This window comes from Acyrthosiphon pisum, chromosome A2 (assembly GCF_005508785.2).
Source record: "Acyrthosiphon pisum isolate AL4f chromosome A2, pea_aphid_22Mar2018_4r6ur, whole genome shotgun sequence".
Classification (NCBI taxonomy): Eukaryota; Metazoa; Arthropoda; class Insecta; order Hemiptera; family Aphididae; genus Acyrthosiphon; species Acyrthosiphon pisum.
In genome coordinates this window covers 31,153,539-31,163,785 of record NC_042495.1, presented here as the reverse complement: position 1 = coordinate 31,163,785, position 10,247 = coordinate 31,153,539, and positions in this window count along the sequence as shown.

The window sequence follows — 10,247 nt, the reverse complement described above, 5'->3', positions numbered from 1 at the left end:
TGTTGTGTCTAAATATTTGTAATGTTTAAAATATGTATAAATTGTTAAATAATTTTCTTGGAATATTTCTAAATTCTGTATTTTTCTAAATATCTTTAATGTTTCTAAATGTTTTCTAAAATGTATGTAATTTTATATAAAATATGTGAAATATCATTGTATTTGTATATAAATTGTATACAAAAAAGTACTCAAAATCCGATGTAAAAATATCAAAATTCGATGTAAAAATGTTGAAATAAGCTAATTTTAAGTGATTTTTTGAATGTTAAAAAAACTGACTGCACTCATACATACATAATATATCTACTTAGTTATAATCTTATAATATTAAACACAACGTATTATACAACATATTCTAATTGATATTTCTCCACAGAAATTTGTTTAAAAAAAATGTATTGATTGCGTTACGTATTAAAAGTTACAATAATTATTTAGAGATTTTACAACTTTTGAATAGTAATAGTTATCGTTAAAACCAAATAAAGAAAATAAATTAACAACCAATTATCCACTATATACACTATTGTGATTATATTAAGGTAATAAACGCCCCCTTACATCTCATTGATATATAATTTAGGGCTTGAAATAAATTTCAAAATCAATTTTATTTATCGACAATAGTTGTTAAAATATTTTTAAAAATCAATCGTAATATTAAAATCAAAAATGGTTGTCAATGATATTCAAAATGTATACCATTATAAAAATTAATGATTTTTAATTGTTTTCTCACTAAATTTAATTCTTCTTGTTCTGATTCTCTTCAAGTTGTTGTCACATAGTGTTTAGTTATTGGAACCTAAATCGATATGTGGGTATCTGAACGGACATAGCTAACCGATTTCACTCGTGTGCTTATGTGTTAGAAACAAGGGTTACACAGTGGCTTGGTGCCACAGTCTAATAATTATTATAATAATATGTTTGAAACGTCTCTTGTGAAATCCTAAATTATAACGTCAGAACAATTTCACGGCTCTAGGTATATAATATGAACATGACATATATATTTGAAGAGCTCTTATCATGCGAATAACTTTCGCAGATTTACAAACGTAACACATTATCAGATGAAAACTAAATTATTTTTGAAACTTTTGGTTAGCGATATCTCAAGTTCAAAAACATTTGTTTTGAGTTGCTGCGAGTATTCAATATAAGAACAGGATTGAAATGAAAAACAATTTTTTTTTTAAACGAGCTTGCAAAAAAGATGTCCCCACAAGTAAAATTCAATCGATATTATTATACGTCAAATTTTCAAAACAATTTAAACCGTTAAAAAATATAATTTTATAAGTTTTTAAATCGTTATACCTGACCATATTATACACAGTTGAAACAAAACCCGAAAACCTGTACCTATTTGAATAACAAACAAAAACGTTACTGTGTATACGCTTCGGTAAACTAAACGGTTGTTTGGATAGGTGTAATAAGTGCATAACTCGTGGGTCTAAAATGAATAGGTTCTAAATCGTTTTCATGAAATTGTTCAGGAGAGCAATTTTAAGTTTCGAGTTCAAATATTTTACTCCTTGAACAACATTTTGTTTAAATTAAAGGGCATGCAGCAACTTTTATAGTTTAATTCACAACATTATAATAATAAATTTCTGTATTGGTTGTTATTAAAACTAATAAAATACAAATTATAAATTGTTTAGTATGAAAAGGTTCTACAATTTAGAACCTTTTCATTCTTATTTATTATTTTTATTATTGTTAGCTGAATCCTTTCAGAATTTTGCTTTCTCATTGCTACCAACCTTCTAACACAAATTTATTATATTACCGCGAACGTACAGTTGTCGGTCGCTCCACGTTGTATCCGTGGTACGTCAAGTAAAACAGACTATTATTTTATCATTGTTATTGTGTACCATAATATTATCGTACAATAACAACAATAATAATATTGTACAATTGGTAGTGATTAATTTAATTAGAACCTTTTCATACTAACGTATCGTTAATAATTAGGTTCTATTAACCGATCGTTTTCAATTTAATTAAATTGTTTTTATAATTTAATTGTTAGGGATTTAGAACATTTTACTTTTAAAAATATCATCAATAATGATCGTATAATCCTGAATGTTTAGCTTAAAAGATGCGTCATTGTATTCTAAAACCATTTTTGTTAAAAAGTGACTTTTGAAAAAAATTCGATTTATAACTTTTTCATTCTAGACCCACGAACTACGAAATGTATTCACTTCTGTACATATAGTTTTTACATTTTTACACAACACCCACATATATTAGGACGTACATTTAACACTATAGCTTACATTTTGAAAATAAATTGCATTTAAACTGAAAAAATTAAATTTTGACAATAGCAGAATAACCGCAGAGTAATATAATGAGAATAGTTATCAACAATTGAATTCCTAATAAATAAATTGTAATTTAATGCAGTCATATAATTAGTGACATAATTCCAAATCTATAACGGCCACCTAGTTGTGGCTCGCGTCATAGACTTTTGTGGCTCGCATCTTATAATTGTAACATTAGACGTAAATTAACGTAAGAGTCAAGATGTAAAAAAAAAAAAAGGTCATATAATATATAATAATATGACCTTTTTTTTTTTTTACATCTTGGCTCTTCAATTTTTATTAATTTATTTGGTGGCTCGCGAGTCTCTTATGGCTGGCAACCCCTGGTATATATTTTTACATGGTACCTCTATGTATTGGATGGTGTAATTTTTAATTCAATGATATCATATCATTGTATGAGAAAATTAATTATTCTGAGCGAAGACGGTCAGTCAACCTATGATATTAGGTGCTAAGTATATTTGATGATATATTACTGAGAATAAAATAATTTATATATAAACTGTTTACCTACGTGGAACCTTGTTTTAAATTTTCAATCCTCAGATATAAAAGTTGAACACTATACTTTTTGACTACCTTCAAAATAATTATTAAATTTTAAATTTGATAAATTTTATCAAAATTTTAAATTCAAATATTAAATGTTTATAGAAAAAAATGTCGCCATATTATTAATATTTTTCAACCGATAATTTAAACATATATCATCATTCATCAGCCTTGTATTAAATATTGACGCAATTTTACCCAACATATACAATTTTATTGATATTATATATTGTTATAGAAAAACAACTGAAAAATTCTCCGTAAACAATGTTTCTGTACGAGAATATGGAGGGTGTTCGACGAAGGACCAGTCGACGTTGGCCGACGATGAAAATTTTGGAGTGCCCCTAGATTTTCGGTAAATAGGCAACTTAATGTGCCCTCTGGTGTCTAGGACATAGGCAACCTAAAGTGCCCCTATAGATTTGGTGCATAGGCAATTTAATATGCCCGTGACGAACCCGTGCGGTGGCGGCAGACAATACACGAGGAATGCATGGAAGGAAGTGGCACAACGGAATAAGGGATGGTGCAGTTTAAGTATGGGGCCGGGGTCCCTGTGGTCTGATCGGTTTGGTGCAATGACCACAGGGCGCAATTACAATTCAGGCTGAACTTAAAAATACTTAAAACTACGGCAGGTGAACGTCCCGTCCGGTGAGCATTGCAGTCCGACGACCTGGAGCGGCCACTCACACAACGCACTGGGTTGCTGGTGGCCACCTTTTCTTATATTGAACACACATTCATTTGAACAGGTACTACAAAAATATAATGTAACCAGCGTAAGTAGTGACTTACTTGATTGTTTAGTTAGGTGGTAGCTGTTTTTATGATTTACAATAATTCGCAGTTATTGTAATATACAATTTAATGTTCTTACAGCAATGTGCAATAATATCAAAAATCTATTTATTTTTAAATTTAGAACTTTTAATTGAATTTACAATGATGTGTGTTTTTTAATTTATTTTAACTTTTTGTGTCTGTCTACACGAGGAGTAGTCGAAATAATGGTTCAATTTTCAACTTCGGTAATTTGTTCGATCGGAAAGTAAATCTAGTTGGTGCAATGGAGAGGTTAAATTCCTCAACCGACACTATTGAACTTTTTTTCATAGATTTCTTCCAAATACTTTCCTGGATTTCATTACGTCGTTTTAATTTGTTTGTCTGGAAGGGGTGGAGTGGGTTGTATTTTATTTAAATTGTACAGTTTTTTAGCTTTTCATATAAATAATTTAACTAATTTATCACAGATTTGTTCCAAATACTCCTTTGAGTGATCTGTTATTTCCAATAATTGTATTGTTACTTAAAAAAAAAAGAAAATCCTGCTGTTTAAGAAGCCGCGACTTTACTCGTCATATCAGTAACTAAACTGTAATCTATTTTTTTGTTTGAAATACACCTGCAATGTCTGTTGTTTGTGAGAAATGTACATGCACCGATTATATAATCGCTTACGCACTCTGTTGTAAGTAAATATCGACCGAAATTATAAGCTACAGTCTTATATACATTTTTTTACGTAAACAATTCTAATATTAAATACATAAGAGTTGTATAGAACATACAGAAAACTTTTATTTTATACTATGAATCACGATTAGCTGAATTATGTATATTGCTTTATCGAAACTATTTAGTTTCAACTTTTACATTACTATAACGATTAGTTAAAATGCACCTACAATTCATCCTCCCAAATCAAAAAAAATTTCAAAATTCAAAGATAGAAATGTTCTTTAAAAAAGGCTATAACTTTTAAACCAAAACTTTACAAACACTTTTTAAAGAGCATATGAAGTATAAAGATTATAAAAAATAAATGGAAAAATGATCGACACATAATGTTGTTTTAGACCAAAAAATAGTATGGATGTTGGTTCAAATTTTTTTTCAATTTCCACTAATAACAACATGATATGATAATCTTTGTACATCATTCAACATAATAGGGATATAATATATATATATTTCTTTTTTTAATAATTAGAAAAAAATATATATTATAAAATTCGTAATTCTCTCGTCCTTATAAATAGCTCAAAAATATTAAAATTATTTAGAAAACAATAAAGTATTATGAGTATTTTAAAAAGGATTTTAACAAGCAAATTACATTTTAAAATACTCATAACTTCTTTTAAAATTAAAATATGAAAAAAAACCAACGAGGATAGGTCAATTCACTCTAAATGTTAAACTAACAGAGCTACAAGTGTTCTGCCGAGCGTAAAATTTGCTATATTACGCACTTCTAAGACGGAGACAACACATGCGTGTGTGACATTCTCTTATGAGATACCATTTTAGTTACCAAATAGGTACTAATTGTAAATAATATAATATCATAGATGTGAATATTCCGTCTCCCGAAAATTAAATAAGTACCTATCTAACTGATGTCTGATTATATTACTATGTACAACTTACTGTTCAATACGTGTACGTTCATACCAGCTGTATGACCAATAAGAGAAGAATAAATTTGTATGCAGATCCTTTTCTTATAAATTAAATAATTTTGTTGGAAACCAAAAATTATGATTATTATTATTATTATTATTATTAAAAAAAATTCTGTTTCGGTTTTGTTTTTGTATACAGATTATTAATAATTTCGATTTTGGTTTCAATTTTTCAATACTGGTATAAGGAAATTTCATTTTTAGTTTCAATTTTGTATACCGGTTTCCAATTTTTTTTCGGTTTCGTTTTTGATTTTGTATTAGGATTCAGTTTTTAAACGATATTACCTATTTCTAAAATCGGTTTCGCGGCCTGGAAAGTTGGACTTTTTACGTTCATTCTTAGCTTATTAATTTATTTAAATCACAGAATTGAGGGTTTCAAATGTTTCAATCACCTTTTGTGTAAAGTAAACATTCCCAAGTGTTCAAGATACCAAAACACAGTTTTTAAATTAAATTTCGGTTTCGGATTAAATTATAATACCAGTTTCCAATTTTTACCGGTTTCATTTTTGATTTTGTTTTCGATTTTGGTTTTTAACGGTTTATGCCGGTTTCTAAGCCCTGGTTTTTTTTTAGTCACACCAAAAAACAAAATCAATTTAGCTAAAAAATTGGTTTTTATTATTTTATTTCCGTTTCGACATTTCGCAGTTCTCAACTACGATGGGCGGTCGATATGTACACAACTGTACTGTGCGTATTATAAACAACAAAATATTATTTGCCTACTATTATTTTCCCAAATGTTTTATTCTGTTGCATACAATAAATGCACATTTTTTGTTTCGTATTTGCAGAATAACCTTACAATTTAGAGATTATTGTTGTTGGACAACTTTTAGTATTATTCTTGCTTTCTGTTATTCAACGCTGTCGTTATTGTTAATTTATTGTTGATATAGACATGGACAAACATATTATTATGTTAGCTTTATGTCTTATGGTTTATATTATTGGAAATATAGATGCAGTAACCGCTGCCAGTCAAGGTAAAAATAGCGAGTATATTTTATTTTTTTATTTATTACATATTGAGTCAACTTCTATGGCAAATATCTTCAAAGAAATAATTACAATTTGAATTCATATAATTAGCGTTCTTTTAATGAAATAGTTACCAACACATATTATGAAATAAAATGAGATTTTTATCACATTATATTTCTAACAAAAAATAACTTCAATATCTTTAAAAATGCTCAATATTATGCTTATTTTATTCAATATAACTTAATTAAAATTTACATTATAAGGCACTAGCTATTAGCTGTGGGTTGTGTCTTATAACCATTAGGCATTATAGTAGAGAAATTATATTAATTTTGTTTAAATATTTAATTTATTATGTAAGTAGTTAATAAAGTATTACATAGTTATCTAATAATTTCTCACTTTAAAAATTACAAATGTTATAATAATTATTAAGACTATGGAATATTGGAAATATAGATGCATTAAACGATGCTAATCGTAAACAAGGTGAGTATATTATGTTATTATTTTTTTTGTATTACATATCAAGACAAATCCTATGATAGTTCGCTTATTAATATTTACGGAGAATCTGAAAATAGATAATAACAATTTGAATTCATAGAATTAGTGTTATTTTAATAGAATAGTAATCAACACTTATTATGAAATATAACAATATTTATTATTACGTTATATTTATAACAGAATAAAACTTCAGAATCTATAAACATGCCCAATATTATAGTTATTTTTTTTTCTACACCTAAATTAAGATTTATATTGGCATCTATGAGCATCTAGCATCTAGCAGCATCTAGCAGCTATGAGTTATGGCTTATAACAGTGGTTCTTAACCTGTGGTCCTCGGCCCCCTGAGGGTCCACGATACTCATGTCGGGGGTCCGTGGAAGCCTTAACACATAACATACGTCAATAATTGACATGAATGCATTATTACAATATTGTTAGATTATTTTTTTTTTTTCATATATAATATGTAGATTCTACACCAAATAATTCTATTATTAATATTTACTAAGTATAATCAGTTTTCTTCTTCATACGAAATGTAAATGTGTACAGAACTGTAGTCTCGGCAGTCTTATATTTACTGCCACCAATAGTGCAGTTGATCGATCGTACTCAATTATGGTTTTATATTACATTTTTATAAAAAATTAATTGTAATAAAATAATTATAAATGTGTATGTATTGTTAAGTCTGCTTATGTTATTTGTTATATAAAATAATTATTATAATTTTGGTTATGATAACATGAGATGTTTTGTTAAAAAAAAGGTATTCGAAAAAATTTGTTAAGGGGGTCCTTGTATTCTAGAAATCTTTCATCAGGGGCCGTGATCTACAAAAGGTTAAGAACCGCTGGCTTATGACCATTACACATTTTAATAAAAATATTGTATTTAATTTGTTTAAATATGTAATTTATTATGTAACTAATACTATAAAAGTATGTCTTACATAGTATCGTGATAATTTCTCGCTTAGAAAAATTACCAATGACATATTAATTATTAGGAATACCTTTGCTATAACCACATGAGACACGCTTGTCTTACAAACGTAGATATATTTTAATAGCAAATTTGTTTTCTACAGAACAATTTAATTTTTTTGTTTTTATTTTAATTATACAAAAACAAACTTAACGGTAAGAATATTATTCTTAAACAAATGCCTATATATTGGTATTTTAACTTTAAAGCGAGTTATTAAGCTAATTAATAACTATGTAAATAAAAAAAAGAAGTGTTATGTTAAAAAAACATCATTTATGTCTAGAGGGTACTACAACACATGTAGGTTTGTCAGCGGTTGTGATGGTCTCTGTCGATTATCTTGCCCTCGTTTTGTTCGTAAAATACCTAATACATTTTTTACTTACTATTTATTTATTTAGAATTTGAACTTGCAGTCAAATGCTATAGTAAGTATTTGATTTTACTTTACAATATACACAACATATTCCTCTTATAAATACATTGAGTTTCACTCAACGTAATCACATTTCTACAATATTTATTGTAAAAGTTTGTTAATCTGTAATTTTGATTTTAAAATAATATGAAAAACAAATTATTACATAACGCTTAAGTACATAGTTCTATATGTCAATTGATAATTGGTGTTACTCGAGAGGTTTTCGTTCCGGCTTGTATTTTCTCCGTCTTAGGTACTAACCCATAATAATATATCAAAACTTACAGTTAATATTAGCGCGTGTGGTTGGCTTGAATATAAGAGTGAATTGACTCATTATCAAACTTAAATGTAAACATATTTACTGCGTCCACTCATTGGTTTTTCACTATTTTCAAATTTTTATTGAGTGATGAGTATATTGAAAAATATTAATATTTGAAAATGCTTATATAATTCACTTGAAAGTTAAAATATCGTAAAAAAACAACGACACAAGACATATAATGTTTTTAACTTATGTTTTACTATAGGTCTATTCACTATAATATTTAAGATAACAGTACAAATTTGTAACTGCTGGATATACATTTTGGTATATTACCTATGCGTATGCCTAGACGGAGACAAAATTATATTATTTGGGTGGTCCTCATTAAGAAATGGATGCCATTGTTTATGGGTATTTATGATTTATTTTATTTTTATTGAATTCTAAACCATTGTTCTAAACCATGTATTCCTTCTGTCCCTATACCAAACTAAATATTTTATACAAATAATTAATTGTCAATTTCAAATTCAATCGATTTATTATACCGGTATTAACTTCCAATCCAAAACCAAAAATATAATTTAAAAAACAGTATTTTTTTAAAATATATGTATCTTGAATTTTTTGGAAAGTTTACTTTACACAAGAGGAGATTGAACGCGCGATCCGGCGATTCAAACTAAAAATAAACGTAAATTATCCAGGCCTTTAACATGATTTTAGAAACCGGTATAAACAATTTAAAAACTGAAACCGAAAAAAAAATCAAAATGAAACGATAGACGAAACATTGGAAACTGGTATTATAATTTAAAACCGAAACCAAGCAAAAATTAAAACCGGTATTAAATCCAAAACTGGAAATAAAATTGGAAAACTGTATACAATACCGTAACTAAAACCAAAATTTCCTAATACCAGTATTGAAAAATTGAAACAAAAATCGAAAAATTTATCTTCTGGTATACAAAATCGAAACCGAAACCGAAATTCTTTCAATCGGTTTCAAGCCCTGATTTCTAATATTTTAGCGTAAGAACAATTAGAAAATGTGACACGAACAAAAAATCATTTTAGTTTTGGGTAAATTTCAGCCATCACCTCTTGCGGATCGTTTAGCAATCATTATCCGTGTTTAAAACAATTCACATCATGCCCTACCCACACAATATACTACCATCATTATTAATATTATCTGTCCCGTTCGACGTCGCTCGACGGATACTTTCATTAAATATATTTGTATGGAATGTATATGCCATATTTCTTTCAATTATAGTATTAATATAATATATGACCAGTAGCAATAATTTAATTTAACAAAAAAATTTCTTTTTCCGTAAAATGAAAAAAAAATAACGCGTGATCTACGAAAGTATATGATGCAAATCATATAATATGTACACATATAAATCTATAAGCACGTTTCAATCCATAAGGCACAAACGTACGGATGAATTGTTTTTATAAAGATTTATTAGCTGTTATTTATAATCGAAAATTGTATAGGGCAAATGTTTGAAAATGGACTTATAAAAGCAATACCCGGTACGTTCATTTTTTAAGCTAATAAAAGAGCACTAATTTATTATAACTAACATTGTTAAAAAACTATAAATGCTGGTTGTGTCTGTCCACCGTGACGGTATGGTACATCCATAACT